The 16,648-nt window shown below is 43.7% G+C and overlaps 1 pseudogene; it reads left to right on the top strand.

Moving 5' to 3' along the window:
- Positions 1-15,963, top strand: part of LOC140207953 (uncharacterized) — a 43,924-nt pseudogene extending 27,961 nt beyond the window's left edge.
- Positions 15,964-16,648: the final 685 nt, after the last annotated feature.

Raw genomic sequence — 16,648 nt, 5'->3', positions numbered from 1 at the left:
AACCTTGTGACAAATGCAGATATGAAACACAAGAGATTCTACTGTTGCTGGAAATGTAAACAAATACACACAAAATGCTGGAGGAACTCTGCAGTTCAGGCAGCAACTAAGCAGAGTAGTACACAGTCTGGGCATGCTGAAGGGGCTCGGCCTAAACGTTGTCTATTTATTCCTCTCCACATTTGCTGCCTGATCTGTTGATTTCCTCCAGTACTTTGCTGAAATTAACCACCTTTTTTTTCAATCAAACAGTTTCAAAGTGTTTCTGATCTTTCATTTGTAGCCATATTCTGCTGGTTGGATTCCTCTTCCTCCTTGTCCTTGTAAACTCTTAATTCCCATCTCTTCCTGGAGCCCCAAAGGCCTGACTCAGGCTGTTAACTTTTTGGTTTCTGACTCTACACCATCGAAGATTCACTCGCTCATCTGCTGTCAGACTTTAGAGGCTCATTCAAGTAACCCAGCTGTCTGAGGCACAGACCTTTGAAATGAGTGAAAATGACACAAAACATTGAAAAGATCAGGGAAGAAGGAGCTTAACCACCTTAGTCCAGAGCCCCGAAGAACGTTAAAACCACAGAGAGCTCATCGCGTTATTCAGCCTGGACAGAAGCATGCAGGAAATTCATGCAGGTGTATAGGATGATGGGAGGCCTTGGTCGTGTCGATAGCCAGAGGCTTCTTCCCAGGGCTGAAACGGCTAACACAAGGGGACATAGGCTTAAGGTGCTTGGCAGTAGGTACAGAGGAGATGTCAGAGCTACATTTTTTAAACAAAGTGTGGTGTGTGTGTGGAATGTACTGCCTGCGACGGTGATAGAGGCGGACACAATAGGGTCTTTTAAGAGACTCTTATATAGGTACATGGAGATTAAGAAAATAGGGGGCTATGTGGTAGGGTAATTCTAGGCAGGTTCTAGAGTAAGTTACATGGTTGTCACATCATTTTGAGCCAAAGTGTCTGTAATGTGCTGTAGATTTCTATGATTCTCTGAAATTCAAGGGAAATCTCCTATCCCATGGAGTGGTGACTAGTTGCACCCTGTCATCACAGGGAGAGTGAGAGGGGAACGGCAGGGATAGATTTTGATATACTGATATGGAACAGAAACATGGGCAGGGACCAGATGGGCCGAGAGGACTCTCTAGTGTATATTGTGAGTGTGGTAGAGACAGTAAGTACCTGAGACACGGGATTTGATACAGAACTGATTTATCTTTCACAGATCCACAATATTAAACACCAGTCTAGTTTAAGGCTAACATCAGCAGAACGGACTCCTCCAATACTCAGTGATCAGGGTTCAGTCCTGGGTGCGATGAGCATCCGCAAGAACTGTAGAATCTGACAGTAACAGTCCCTCATGAACCTGCAGCTGCCTTCAGTCACCATGTTGGTCAAACATTTAACACAGAGCCATTCATTTGAGAATTTAGCCTTTTCTATTTTTCTGAGTTTCTCATGAATGTGTACAGTTTAGTTAAGAATTGCTCCAGAACTTCCACACAATTAAAAGAGTTTATTACATTTTTTTAATTTTTGTTTTGCACCACTTACGTAATTTACCTATTTAATATGTACATTATTGTAATTCATCATTATTAAAATCTATTTTTATGAATCAGGTCCTACTGCTGCCGCAGAGACAACGAATGTCATGACATTTGCCGGTGCTATTAAACCTGATTCTGATATTGATATGGGAGAAGCACCACCGGTCACCTGATCCCAGTTACCGCAGATCGTAATGTGAGATTGAAGCCTTTTCTATTTACCTGCATTCCTCAGGAATGACAATAGTTCAGTTAAGTTTCCTTCTGAGGTTCCAAAGCAGAAGCTCAGTCTGTCTAATATTTCCACACAATTAAAATGGGGAGGAATGCAGCAAAAATGTCCAGGTTGTGAGGATCTTTGAGTGCATGGCCTGCTTTTCCGATGCAGGGGAAGTGCAGGAAGAGTCCATGGAGGGGAGGCTTGTTTCTCTGATGTTCTCTGCTCTCCAAAGTTCTCTGCAGTTCCTTGCAGTCATGGGCAGAGCAGTAGCCATACGAAGGCGTGAAGTATTGACAAGAAGCTCAGAGACCTCAGCCTTCACCCTGCCTTGTGTAGCTGGATCCTGGACTTCCTGTCAGATCGCTGGCAGGTGGAAAGAGTGGGCTCCCTCACCCCTGTCTCTCTGATCCTCAGGACACATACCCCACAGGGCTGTCTCCTTGGCCCCCTCTTTTACTCCCTGTATTCCCATGACTTGTGTCGCCACCCACAGCTCCAATCTGCTAATTACATTTGCTGACGACACTACACTGATTGGCCTAATCTCAAATAATAACAAGGCAGCCTACAGAGAAGAAGTCATCACCCCAACACAGTGGTGTGAAGAACACAACCTCTCCCTCATGGTGATAAAAACAAAGGAGCTGGTTGTGGACTACAGGAGGAATGGAAACAGGGACCAAATTCAACATTTCCAAGTTTGTTATTGACACAAAATTCACATTTTAATATTGATCCTGACACAATGTATTTTATATATTGTTAATGACATAAAACGTATTTATAGATTGTGACTGACAGAGAATCGTATAATTTGTGTTCCGTGTGTTATCTGAATGTACTTGCCTGTGATGCTGCCACAAGTCAGTGTTTCTCTGTACCTGTACCTTCCCGTACTTGTGCACTTGGCAATAAATTCAACAGGACCTGAGAAATCTCAGTGAGATTTGATTAGTGATGATCATCTTGGCAGCTCGGTCGGTCGAATGTATGAGACAGTACACTGTTAAACGCAAAACCCTGAACAGTGTTGATGATCAGAGGGATTTTAGACTCCAGGTTCATCGCTCCCTGAAAGAGACTGCACAGATTGATTGGGTGGTTAAGAAGGCAAATGGTGTGGTTGTCTTTATTAGTTGAAGCACTGAGTTGAAAAGTCGGGAAGTTGTGTTGCGGCTGTTGCGAGCCTGCGGTCGGACTGTGACTGTGTCTTTAAGAGCGCCGGAGTGAGGAGGCGGGACTATGACGTCAGTCACAGGCTGACGGCGCTGACTGTGGATTTAACCATAAGAGAGAGAGAGCGATCTGCAGACAGGCAGTCGGCCAGTCTAGAGAGAGAGAGAGACTGGAAAAGCTGATAGTTTCAGTTTGTCGCAGCTGAGGCTTGGAACTCTCCTATGCCCGCAGGAGTGGGTTGATCATCGGTACACGGAACCACAACGAATGCGTGTAGCTATCACTTCATAATATCCACAGGAGTGGATTTTGGAATATCTTGGGGGACCGCTTGTGTTAACCCTTGCCTGGGTATGTTGTGTGGTAACCCCTGGAAAACCGTATTCCTGTGACAGGTCACTTTCGCTGATAACTTGTATGTGGACGGATTCAACGGATAAGAACTTCGACGACGGTTATTTTGGTGTAACGGCCTTTTCTCTACGTTTCACCCTGGATTACAAATATCTCTCTCCCATCATTTATTCCGTGGATTACTGAACTTTCCTACTTTACCGTCTCAAGACTCTAAGCTTTGTTCCCTCAGGCTCGATAGTTTGAGAGTTATATTTACACATATATACACATAACACTGTTAACTTTCCTTTATACGGTTAAGTTACTATGTAATAAGTAGGTATTAATAAAGATAACGATTTTAACATCAAAACCAGACTCTAGTGTGATCTCTATTGCTGCTGGTTCGTTTCTAAAACGTTACAGTTTGTAACACAGCTTTATAAAACTAGTTAGACCACATCTAGAGTGTTTCATACAGTTCTGGTCGCCCCCACTCTCGGAAGGATGTCGGGGCTTTGGAGAGGGCGCAGAGGAGGTTTACCAGGATACTGCCTGGATTGGAGGGCATGAGCTATAACGAGAGGTTGGACAAACTTATTTTGTTTTGTACAGAGCGGCGCAGGCTGGGGTGAGACTGGATGAACGTTTATAAGATTACGAGAGGAATAGATAGAGTGGACAGATGATATAATTTTCCAGGGGGTTGAAATGTCTAATACATTCAAGGTGAGAGGAGATGTGAGGGGCAAGTTTGTTTATTTCCACATAGTGGTGGGTAGCTGGAATGCTCTGCCTGGGTTGGGGGGTGGGGAAGAGAGAGAGAGAGTTAGAGAGAGAGAGAGAGAGAGAGAGAGAGAGAGAGAGAGAGAGAGAGAGAGAGAGAGACACACACACACACACACACACACACACACACACACACACGTCACGTGACCCCGTTCGCCCCTCCCATTTAACCGCAGATGGGCAGCATCTGCGCGTCTGTTTCCGAAGCCCCGCCCTCCGGATGATGCAATAATCACTTCGGGCATGCTCACAGTCTCCGAGTGAGCGGTGTTTACCTTTCTCCTCCAGTGCTGAAGCGGATCGTCTGTGAGTGCGGGAAAGTGTCCTCGCTTCCTCGCTTGGGGACCCGGGCGTCGGGATCACTGTTTGCGGGCCGAAGATATCACTTTCCCATTGGTGAGTATAGATCCTGAGCGGGAAGATCCGATGTTGGCCGTGAGCCCGGAACTGAGGGCCGATTACTCATTTAGTACCCAGTTATCTGGGCTCGTCAAAAATGTGTAGACTTCACTTAATCTGCATTGAACGATTCAAACCTTGATCCAGGCTGTCTATTTCCGCAGAATTGAAATAGCAGTCCCGCCAACAGGTCACGTGAGGCTGCTTCCAGCAGATTTGCCCCGCCCTCCGCTTTGCGACGCACGATCACGTGGTATGTTTCGATAATCCCAGGATGTGTGGTGATGCTTCCTCCACATTGTGTTGGGGAATCTGATGTTGGCCACTGAGTCCCGTTAACTTCCCCCAACTCGCCTCGCTTCCTGAGGCTCCTCGCGTCAGTCCTTGAGCATTATGGCTGTTGTGTCTTCTCCCTGACTGGGGTGGGTGAGGGAGGACGTCCCAGGTTGAGGGGATGTTTGATTTCACTGCCTGCTTACCGAGGGACTGGGAAGTCTAGGGGGGAGAATGGTTTCTGTGATGTGCTGATCTGTATCCAAAGGTCTCTGCAGTTCCTTACAGTCACGGGCAGAGTAGTTACCATGCAAGGGGTTGAAGTGCCCAGATGGGAAACTTTCTATGGTGTGCTGATAAAAATTTGGTGAGGGTCAAATTGTAAATGCCAAAGTTCTTATTGTTTGTTCTAACTTTGTCATTTTAAGATCTTTTATACGGTAGTGTGTACTATTAATTCTGCATCTATGTATTGCTGGAGAACCATCACTGATCCTCCTTGAACTCTTCTCCACCTGGTTCCATTTGCTCATTCCCTGCCCATCTTGTTCAACCTCTGTCCAGTCTCTCTCCCCCCCAGCTTTAGTGATGTATATCAACCATCTGGGTCAACCTTGGTCCACCCTGCATTACACCTCTTCAATAATATATATCAGCAATCTTTCTTCTAACACTTGTCTTCATTGCAATGTGTTCTTTTACAGCTTTGGCCTCGCTGAGTTATTTCTGGAATCAGTTTTTGTGAGCTGGAATGCCAAAGGGTCATCAGGTTCCAGTACTGTTGTGCATTGGTGTGGAGGTGCTAGTTGTGAACCGTGACTGGCTGACACACTGCAGCATTTTACTGGTAGCAAAGAGTACTGGGAGAGTTAGTGCTTGGGATATAATTCTGTGATCGGCATTCCAGGGATATGGAACTATTGGTGGTTTGGCTTTGACATTGGTCACTGCTTCTACAGATGGGGCTGGGTGGTCGTACTTCTGCAATGAAGCAGAAATTTCAAGCAGCTGGACATTGGTTGTGGGGGAATCCCTGACTGCACCACCCAGTCTGAGATGTGGGGACGATGTGTGAGACTCTCAATGTGGGTAAGTGGCACGTCCAGCTGTGTGGCTCTGTGAGGTTGGGTCCTGGGATATCGCAGTTTTAGATCCAAGTAAAATGGACCCAGGTTTATGAGGTGTCGAGCGAATATTTCTGGTCTGGGATCAAATGTTCATATCTGGAGTTCCTTTGGAAGAAATGGCTGTTAATCTGAGGAGCGAATGAGTTTGTATTCCATCCCTCACAAGGAGAGGCTGTGATCAAATGGGCTGTTCTGTGTTTACACCAGTAGAAATAGACCTGGGGGTTCAGTGTTCAAACTGTGTATGGAAATTCCTCCTCACTGTCACCTGTCTGTCAGGCAGTGGAAATCAAACAGGAACTCACATTGCTGGCAGTCTGCACTAAAAATGGAAAATTGTGAATGCATTCTGACAGAAGATTGTGAACCTGAATCGTTAAATTTGATGCTCTGCCCACAGCAGCTCCTCTCCTGTTGGGCGATTCTGGTGATTCCAGTTTCTTTTTATTACGTTCACACTGGAATGGTTTACATTTCCTGATTGTCTGTTATACGTGAAAATGTGTTCAGTGTGGTTGTTGCTAACAAGGTTCACATGAGTAATCTCAGAAATGATCGGCTTTATGAATGAGGAGCATTTAACGGGGTGGTGAAAGCAGGTGTGTGGTTAAGTAAACTGACTGAATGCTGAAAAGCCTGGATACAGTGGACATGGAGAGGACGTTTCCATTACACAGAGAGTCTGATTTGACAGCACAGTTTCAGAATAAAGAAACTGAGATGAGAAAAATTTCTTCAGCCAAAAGATGGCTGATGCATGGAATTTGTTGCCACTGAGTGTGGTTGAGGCTGCCATTTGTGTATATTTAGGGCAAAGATTAATATATTCATGATTGCTAAGTAGCTTCAGGGTTACAGGAGGAAGGCAGGAATATGGTGTTGGAATAAATCTCAGCCATGGTTGAGTGCTGGAGCAAACTCGATGGATCAAATCACCTAATTCTGTTCCTCCATCTCATATCTTACCATGACTGAACGATGAGTCCTTCCTATCCCAAATCAAGTCTTGTGACTTGTCAGGGACAATTACAGATTTGTTCACTGAGATCATTATATTTGTCTTCAATGTTTAGATTTCAGTGAGCAGAAATATTTTGTTCTCCTTTGTATTGTTGACATGCTTCATTATCTTTCATGTTAAAGTTAGACCTGCGGTGAGAGTTTTATTGGAAGAAAAACCCACAACTGGAAGTGAACTACGACTGAAGACGAGGGAACAGCAGCAAGTGAACCAGCCCGAGGACTGAGAGCACAAACTGGAGAGAACCCATCTGACTCAGGGTTTCCATTGATTCACCAGGAGAAAGTTTGGTGAGTCTCATTTACTCAGACACTGGTCCTTTAGAAATTACATATCTGTACAAAGTAAGGTAGGGAATAGTTGAGGTGAGAATGAATGTGCCCAGAAATATCAGTTATGCCTTTGTCAGACCCAGTTGCAATCACTCCAGGTCTGGTAATATTCTGTCAGTATCCCAGCTCTTTAAACTCACGCACATTCTCTCAGTGTTTGCTCATTTGAAGAACTTGCATCTTCTGAAGTAGCTTTTGGCCAGTTCTAAGTGTGGAGAGGGAAAGATGGGTGCTTATATTTACTATCTTGCAAAAAGAGGTAATTCTTTGAAATTACTTGCTGCAAACTCACTACCCAAACTCTGGAGAACTCCACGAGGCACAGGGCCTCGACTCCAATAAACAGCTTCCTATCATCATCATCTGCTTCCTATCGTCTAGCTGTTCCCAACAAATATAATTCCTCTCAGTGATCAACTATCGGAATGATTCACTCACTTTTAGATGAACGGGTACCTACACGGTTGGGGTGTTTAGATTGCTGGGAGACAAGGACCACAGGGACGAGAGGTCTTCAGTTAACTGATATGAACCTGTCTTTATCCTGCTGGCAATTCCGGTTTATATCAGTAAAGCTGTTGATCCTGAAAATACAAAACAACGAGACACTGCACTGACTGAACCACCCCAGACCAGATCACTCTGGGAAGTCCTCCTCAGAAACATTGGAGCTTTGTGACCCAACTCGAGACAAGCACCACACTGCCCACTCTACGGACAACATGGCAGAGCAGGGTATCTTGCAGGGGACTTTAAATCACACAATGTTGGTTCATTGATGAAACCCATTAGGTTTCCTTCGCTCACTCCCCAAAATCATTAAAAAACTCAATTAAACAGCTTTTAAGTACAAACTTTCACCCATATGTGACGTCATTCTGATGCCCCCACATAAAACCATAAAACATAGGAGCAAAATTAGGCCATTTGGCCCATTGCTCCTGTTCTGCCATTTATTCATGCCTGTTCCAATTTTCCTCATTCCCAGTCTCCCTCCTTCTCCCCATAAACCGTCATCAATCAAGAATCTAGGAACCTCTGCCTTTGATATCCATAAGTACTTGGCATTCACAGCATCTCATGACAAAGAATTCCATAGATTCACCACTCTCTGGCTGAAGAAATTTCCCCCATATCCTTTCTAAAAGAATGCCCGCCTATCCCCTTTAATCTGAGGTTGTGTCCTCTGGTCCTGGACTCTCCCAACACAGGAAACATCCTCTCCACATCCACTCCATCAAGGCCATTCACCATTTGATAGGATTCAAAGAAATCATCCTTTATTCCTCTGAATACAGGTCCAGAGCCATCAAATATTCTCATATGACAGGCCATTCAATTCTGTACTCATTTTCGTAAACCTCCTTTGAACTCTCTCCAGTATTAGCACATCCTTTCTGAGATAAGGGGCCCAAAACTGCTGAGAATAATCCAGGAGCTTTGTGAAGTCTCAACATTACATCCTCACTTTTATATTTAGTTTTGTATTTATATTTTATATTCTTGAACTGAATGCAAATATCATACTTGCCTTCCTCACTAAAGACTGAATGCACAAATTAACCTTTAGGGAATCCTGAACAATGGCTCCCAAGTCCATTTGCACCTCAGATTTTTTTTGTACATTCTCTCCATTTAGAGAATAGCCAACCCTTTCATTTCTTCTAGCAAAGTGTATAATCATGCACCTCCCGACACAGTATTCCATCTGCCATTTTCCTGATCTTTCTGTAGCGTCCCTACTCCTCCAAAACGACCTGCCCTTCTACCTATCTTAACATCTCCTGCAAACTTTGCAACAAAGCCATCAATTCCATCATCCAAATCATTGGCATATAACATGAAAAGAATCGTTCGCAACATAGACCCCTGTAGAACTCCACTAGAAACCAGTAGCCAGCCAGAAAAGGCTGTCTCTATTCCCACTCATTTCCTCCTGCCAATCAGTCACTACCTTTTCCCTGTAATAACATAGGCTCAGAGCTCGTTAAGGAGCCTCACGTGTGGCACCTTGTCAAAGGCCTGAAAATCCAAGCACACAACATCAACCAATTCTCCTTTGTCTACCCTGCTTATTATTTCTTCAAAGCATTCCAACAAATTTATCAGACAAGATTTTCCCTTGAGGAAACAATGCTGACTCCGGCCTATTTTATCTTGTGCCTTCAAGTGTCTGAATTCACATCCTTACCAATCGTCTCCAACACCGTTCAAACCACTGTCAGACTGAGTGGTGTATAGTTTCCTTTCATTGCCTCTCTCCGTTCTTGAAGAGTGCAGTGACATTTGCAACTTTCCAGTCTTTCAGAACCATTCTTGAATTTAGTAGTTCTTGAAGGATCATTACTAATGCCTCCACAATCTCTCCGGCTACCTCTTTCAGAACAGTGGGTGCAAACCATCTAGTCCAAGTGACTTACCTGCCTTCAGATCTTCAGTTTCCAAAGAACCTTCTCTCTTGCTGTGGTCCCTTCTGTACAGGTCCCACCTTCCCTGGAAGAGAGCCATGGAACCAAAAATCTTATCCCCTCTCCTTCCCTCCCCCTCCACATGCCTGATGTCATGCATGGTTTTGCTACACTGGGGTCTGACTTCATGTGTGCAGGTTTGTTTCTCGTGGTTGTGCAGTTTAATCTTTCTTCCATTCAGACAAGGGAGTGAGATCCAGATCTGTCACGTTCTGTCATTGTGGGTGGGCACTTTTTTTTTCATTGACTCTATTCCACTGTTACAACTTGCCGAAGTGCAGCCAATGTTTCGAGGAATATAACCCTATTAATGCAAGAAGGAAGCCTTTTCTGTTTTTCTGGGCTTCTCAAACATTTGTACACATCGGTTAAATATCCCTCCGGAAGTTCCAAAGGAAAAGCTCAGTCTGTCTAATATTTCCATGCAATTAAAGTAGGAAATTGTTTATTATTGTCATGTACCAAGGTTTAATGAAAATTTTGTCCTGCATACCATCCTCTCAGATCAACACATTACAACAGTAGGTTATGGTAATTCATTAACAGAGTGTAACAAAGCATTATGGTTACAGAGAAAATCCACTGCAGGTAGACATATGGTGCAAGGTCACATCGAGTTACATTATGAAATCAAGAGTCCATCTAACAATGCTGAGGAATTTTCAGTTTGCTTATAACAGCAGAATGGAAAATGTCCCTAGGCTTGGGAATCTTTAACTATGTTGCCTGATTTACTGAGGCTGCAGGAAGTATAGAGAGAGTCCATGGAGGGGAGACTTGTGTTCATGATGTGTCCACAGTTCTCTTCTATTTCTTGAAGTCAAAAGAAGAAAGTAGCCGTACAAAGGTGTGAAGTATCCGGATGGGATACTTTTTTATGGTGTAAACTTAAATTTGCTAGATGAATAGCAACACTACAAACAGTTCTTTACTTTATCCTTTTCCCCAGTTTATTTGTTCGAACTCAGCCGGCAAGAAGCTCGGGGCCAAGCATCAGAGGGACACAACTCCTCTCCCTCTGGCGGCTCATGATGAATCTCTGTCTAACGTGCAGAAACATTACAGTTACAGAACTAGCGAAACAAAGGGCACTTTAGTTCAACTGGTATTCCCACCAAGGCTGTTGGAGCAAAACTTCATTTCTTAGATAAGAGAGTCCACTAAATCAGGGTTTTAATTACAAATGAATGTTCTGTCCAATCCTTATCAGTTATTCTCTTTCGTTAGACACTTTGTTCAATTCGTGTCTCATGAGAACTCAACTCTACATAACGTTCCCAAGAGACATCTGTGAGTCGTTAATCTAAACAAGCTGCAAGCAGATTCCTCAGTGAAGGACAGAACAGAAATTTGCACACTATCCAGAACACAGCACACATAAGTTTGGACTTTGTTTTAACCTGTTATTTACAAGAATCCAAGAATCATTTCTTACATCCTCCAATACCCTTAAAACTTCATCACCAGAGTGTTGTAGCAGATAGTTGCCTTTCTGACTGAAAACCTGTGACTAGTGGAGCGCCACATGGATCAGAGCTGGGTCTGTTGTTGTTTGTCATCTCTATCAGTAATCTGGATGATAGTGTGGTTAACTGGATCAGCAAATTTGAGGATGACACCAGGACTGGTGGTGCAGTAGACAGTGAGGAAGACTATCATGGCTTGCAGTGCGATCTGGACTGCTGGAAAAAAATGGTTTGAGAAATGGAAAATGGAATTTAATGCAGACAAGCGTGAGGTGTTGTGCTTTGGTTGGAGCTGCCAGGGTAGGTCTTACACCGTGACTGGTATGGCACTGAGGAATGTTGTAGAAGAAAGGGACATGGGAATACAGGTCTATATTTCACTGAAACTGGTGGCACAGTTCAACAGGATGGAAATAAAGATTTTGGCACATTGGCTTTCATAAACGAAAGTGGTAAGTAGAGGAGATGGATGTTATGTTGACATTGTACAAGATATTGGTGAGGCATAATTTGGAGTATTATGTGCAGTTTTGGTCACCAACCTACAGAAAAGATGTAAAAGAGTTTGAAAGAGTTCAGAGGAAATTCACAAGGATTTTGCCAGGTCTGGAGGTCTTGGGTTATAAGGAGAGATTGAACGGGTCTGGGCTTTATTCCTTGGAATGTAGAGATTGAGGGGAGATTTGATGGAGGTGTGAAAAAATTATGAGAGTTATAGATGGAGTAAATGCAAGCTGGCTTTTTCCACTGAGATTGGTTGGGACTACAACCAGGGTCATGGGTTAAGGGTGAAAGGTGAAACATTAAGGGGAAAATGGGGGAAAATTTCTTCACACAGATGGTCATCCAGGTGTGGAATGAGCAGACAGTCCAACTGTTGCATGCGAGCTCAATTTCAGCATTTAGGAGGTTTGTATAAGTACCTGGATGGTATGGGTGTGGGTGTAGGCAGTTTAAATAGTTCAGCACAAACTAGAAGGCCCAAAGGGCCTGTTTCTATGTTGTACTTTTCTATGACTCTGTGACATGAAATAGTACTAATATTAATGTAATTCCTTTTAACAGCTGTGTGGACCAACCATTCATCTGGTCAGGAAATGTTTACATGGCTTTAAAACTGTGGCACTTCACATTGACAGTAGATAATAGAAAATCCCAGCTGCACGTCAACAAAGGCGATTTGTCTGACAGTGTTTCAGTTAGTGTGGGGCCAGGCACCCATGCAGCTCAGTGGGAACAGGGAATAATACCAATGGAGAGTGTTAAACTGAGCCAAGTAACAGATTGGAGATGCAGAAATGCCCGATTCTTATAGAGACAGGAAGAGCTTCAGAGAGTTTAATGGTCATTCCAGATACCAGTACTGTGCCCAGTTAGAAGATGATTTCTCTCTCCAACTTGCGTTGAACTTCACTGTAACAGTGTGATGCCAGATCACACCTTGACAACTCGAGTGATCTCTTCTTAAGTGTTGTCCTCCACTCATTGATGGATTTTATAAATCTTTTTTCAGGTTAAAAACGACAAGGAATATATCTACAGGAATCTCAAACACAACACACCAGTTTTGCTGTCTCTGTCCAGATATTTAAGAAGTGGAGCAAGGGATTCACTCGACCTTCCTTCCTGCTCAGACTGTGGCGAGGGATTCACTCAATCATCTGACTAACTGGCAGGCCTGTCAGTTTACACAGGGGAGAGGCCATTCACCTTTTCAGACTGTGGGGATTCAAGGTCAATTCATGAAGGTACATCAGCAAATTCACACTGGGACAAGGCCATTCACCTGTTCTGTGGGTGAGAAGGGATTCAGTCACTCTTCCCACCTGTGGACACACCAGTCATTTCACACTGGGCAGAGACTGGTCATCTGCTGAAATTGTGGGGAAGGATTCACTCAGTCATCTGACCTAATGGCTCACCAGCGAGTTTGCACTGGGGAGTGGCCGTTCACCTGCTCGGACTGTGGGAAGGGATTCACTCAGTCATCTCATCTACTGAGACACCAGTCAGTTCACACTGGAGAGTGGCCATTCACCTGCTCAGACTGTGGGAAGGGATTCACTCAGTCATCTCAACTGAAGGTACATCAGCGAGTTCACACTGGGGCGTGGCCATTCACCTGCTCAGAGTGTGGGAAGGGATTCACTGAATCATCCTCCCTACAGAGACACCAGTCAGTTCACACTGGGAAGTGGCGGTTCACCTGCTCAGACTGTGGGAAGGGATTCAATCGGTCATCTCATCTACTAAGACATCAGTCAGCCCACACAGGGAAAGGGCCATTCACCTGCTCAGACTGTGGGAGGGGATTCACTCAGTCATCTCTACTGAAGATACATCAGCGAGTTCACACTGGGAAGAGGCCTTATACCTGCTCAGACTGTGGGAAGGGCTTCATTTTGTCATCCCAACTGAAGGAACATCAGAGAGTTCACAATGGAGAGAGGCCATTTGCCTGCTCAGACTGTGGAAAGGGATTCACTTCCTCATATCACCTACTGAGACACCAGTCAGTTCACACCGGAGAGTGGCCATTCACGTGCTCAGTTTGTGAGAAGGGATTCACTTCATCATATCGCCTACAGAAACACCAGTCAGCCCACACAGGGAAATGACTGTTCACCTGCTCTGTCTGTGGGAAAGGATTCACTCATTCATCTCAACTGAAGTTACATGAGCGAGTTCACATTGGGGAGAGGCCATTCATCTGCTGTGAATGTGGGAAGTGATTCACTCAGTCATCTGGCCTTATGTAACTCTTGTTTTGGCTAGCAGTATAATATAGGGGGTGATAGCCCCCCAGCCCAGCAAAACTTGAGAAATCTCGTTTGGGTGGATACTGCACGATGTGTCCCCTGTTACAAATCAGTACCCTGAAATAATAAACAGTACACAATCTGTGATTAAAGGATTGCGCTTTATAATTCTTACTTTGACTATACGGTTCGTGAAGAAATAAGAAAAAGGGCCCACTCTCTCCATTCGCGTCTTCTCATCTCTCCCCGGCAAAAGACCACGAAAATCCCTCTTCCAGACTCACAAGAAAGAACGTTTCTCTTGTTGGATCACCCACACTCCAAAACCCTGTTATCTCTAGTCATAACCCAAACATTGCTGCTGCAGAGAAACCATTACCTCAGCAGTGAAATATTACAGAGAGGCTATTATGTTAGCAGTGAAACCTACAGCATGTTACACTTGTGTCACACTACCGGGTTCACACTGGAGAGAAAGTTTCAATAAGCTGCATGCTGGTATTTGTCCATCATTGTTTCTCAATGCAATTTCAGCAGTGACTGTCGGTGCTGAACTCTGCAATTATTGCTGCTGCTCACCACACCCAGTTCTGCACCCTGGTCACTGGGCATGGGAGGAGTTTCTTCTGCTGCACATTCACCTTTAACGGGACTGGAGTTTAATATTCTGGATCCTAGACAAATAATTCAGTTCTATTTTAAACTCTATCTCCAGTACTTAGTGAATTTATAACACAACTAGTGTACAGAAGAGAGTCAACTCAGGCCATCTGGACCCTGCCAGTGATTCAGTTCCATGACAGTCCTTTTAAATCCTCCCCTGTTGTTCCCCTCTCGCTCTCCCTGTGGTGATGGCTTCCAAACAGTCACCACTCTGTGAATTAAGAGGTTTCCCCTGAATTCTCTGCAGACTGAAGAAGTCGAGCTGACTGCAGTTCTGTCTGAGATATTCTTTGCCCCTCCAATCTCTGGGCTGAGGGAGAATGACATTGGGAGTTAACCTTCTTAATCATGACTCTTTTTCACATTATGGGTCATTTTTTCTGCTTCTAAAGGGTTGTTAGAAAACACCACTGTCCTCTAAAGACTGAAAACAGAATGGAAAACCATCAGTTGGATGTTCAACGGAGAAGAGTCAGAAACCAGAGGCGGGCACAGGGCAGAGTTTGGGGCTCTGGACGATGGTCGGGGTAAGAATGTATAATGAGGAGAAGGGTATCAGCAGTGGAGCGTGGCAACATATGTCAGAGTAGCAACATTTGGAAGCTGATTGACAGGGAAAATAATTTGTTTGTCTGACTGATGACACAAACACTGCCTGTTGTGAGGTGCTCCTCTGGTTGAGGAACATGTGTGTGTGGGGAATGTTTTTATCTATTGAGGGAGTTGTTCCTGCTTGTTTATCCTGTAATATTATATCCGGATGGTTATTACGGATTGTCCTATTAGTGGTTATGTATTGATTATCATATACTTTGTAAGATTTTGACTCTAAAACTGGATAAGGCTTGAATTTATTGTGCCTTTATGATGTTACGGTGGTCATTCATAAGTTTGTATTTTAAAGCAAGATTTTGGTGAATGATATTTGTCACTTGATTGTACCTATATAAGTAATCAGATTGAGTTAAATTCCTGCAGGATCCCAGAATGTTTTGGACTGTGTCTGGTTTCCCTTGGCATTTTCTGCATTTATTGCCTGGTTTGTTTGTCTTTAATGTAATTTTGATATTTTAAAATGTTAACTACCTTGTTCTGTATTTCCCCAAGAAACCCCTATTTCTGTGAAGAGGTCTCCAACTCGCAGTCAGGTTCTCGAAGCTTCCTTGTCACCATCTCGTCTGCTCAGATCATTGGGATGTCTCCCATGGAGGGTCATACTCATTCCACTGGTTAATGTTTTCTTCCATAGTGATGATTCATTTTTCTGGGTTGGCCTCTCATTTAAGTTTTCTGGTCTGTATTTCTTATCAGAATTGTATATACTCGCATGGAGTGCTGAATCCTGTATTTTTGATGAAAATATATACTTTAGAAATCTTACCAGACTGTTGAGTGATTTTTTTTTAATGTCTGTTATAGCTCTTCCTCCTTCTGTCCTTGGTAGTGTTAATCTAAGTGTGTTTGAGTGTAAATAGTCTTTTCTGAATTTGTCATTTCAGTTCTTATTTTTTTTTGTAAAGTTTCCAGATTGGAATGGAACCAAGATATTTTGCCAAGGAATATATTAATATGGGAATAGTGAAAGAGTTTATTGCCTTTGTTGTATTTGCTATACCATGGAAATATGTTTGGCAAATGTTCTTAAGCCTTGAAGTAAATTTTGAAACATGTTTTTGCTTTTTCACACTACTTTCTATTTTCTCTGCTTGTTGATATTCCAGATACCTGTGTATCAAGAGTTCTGATGAAGGGTCTTGGCCCAAGATGTTGATTCCCAACCATAGACACTGCCTGACCTGCTGATCTCCTCCAGCACATTGTGCGTATTGCTGTAGCTTCCCAGCACCTGCAGGGTCTCTTGTGTCCCATATACTTGCATGTTTCTTGAATAGGACACACAGGTAGGCAGAGAAGGTTGTATGATTCTGTTGGTAAAAAATAAAATCAAATCATTAGAGTCGGAAGGTGTTGAGTCACTGTGGGTAGAACAGAGGAATAGCAAGAGTGAAAAGACACTGATGGGATTTTTATAGAGACCCCCCCATCAGTAGTATGTATATCTTCC

The sequence above is a fragment of the Mobula birostris genome, chromosome 13 (genome assembly GCF_030028105.1).
Source record: "Mobula birostris isolate sMobBir1 chromosome 13, sMobBir1.hap1, whole genome shotgun sequence".
Classification (NCBI taxonomy): domain Eukaryota; kingdom Metazoa; phylum Chordata; class Chondrichthyes; order Myliobatiformes; family Myliobatidae; genus Mobula; species Mobula birostris.
The sequence above is the reverse complement of the archived record's forward strand: the minus strand, read 5'-3'. Positions and strand labels throughout refer to the sequence as shown.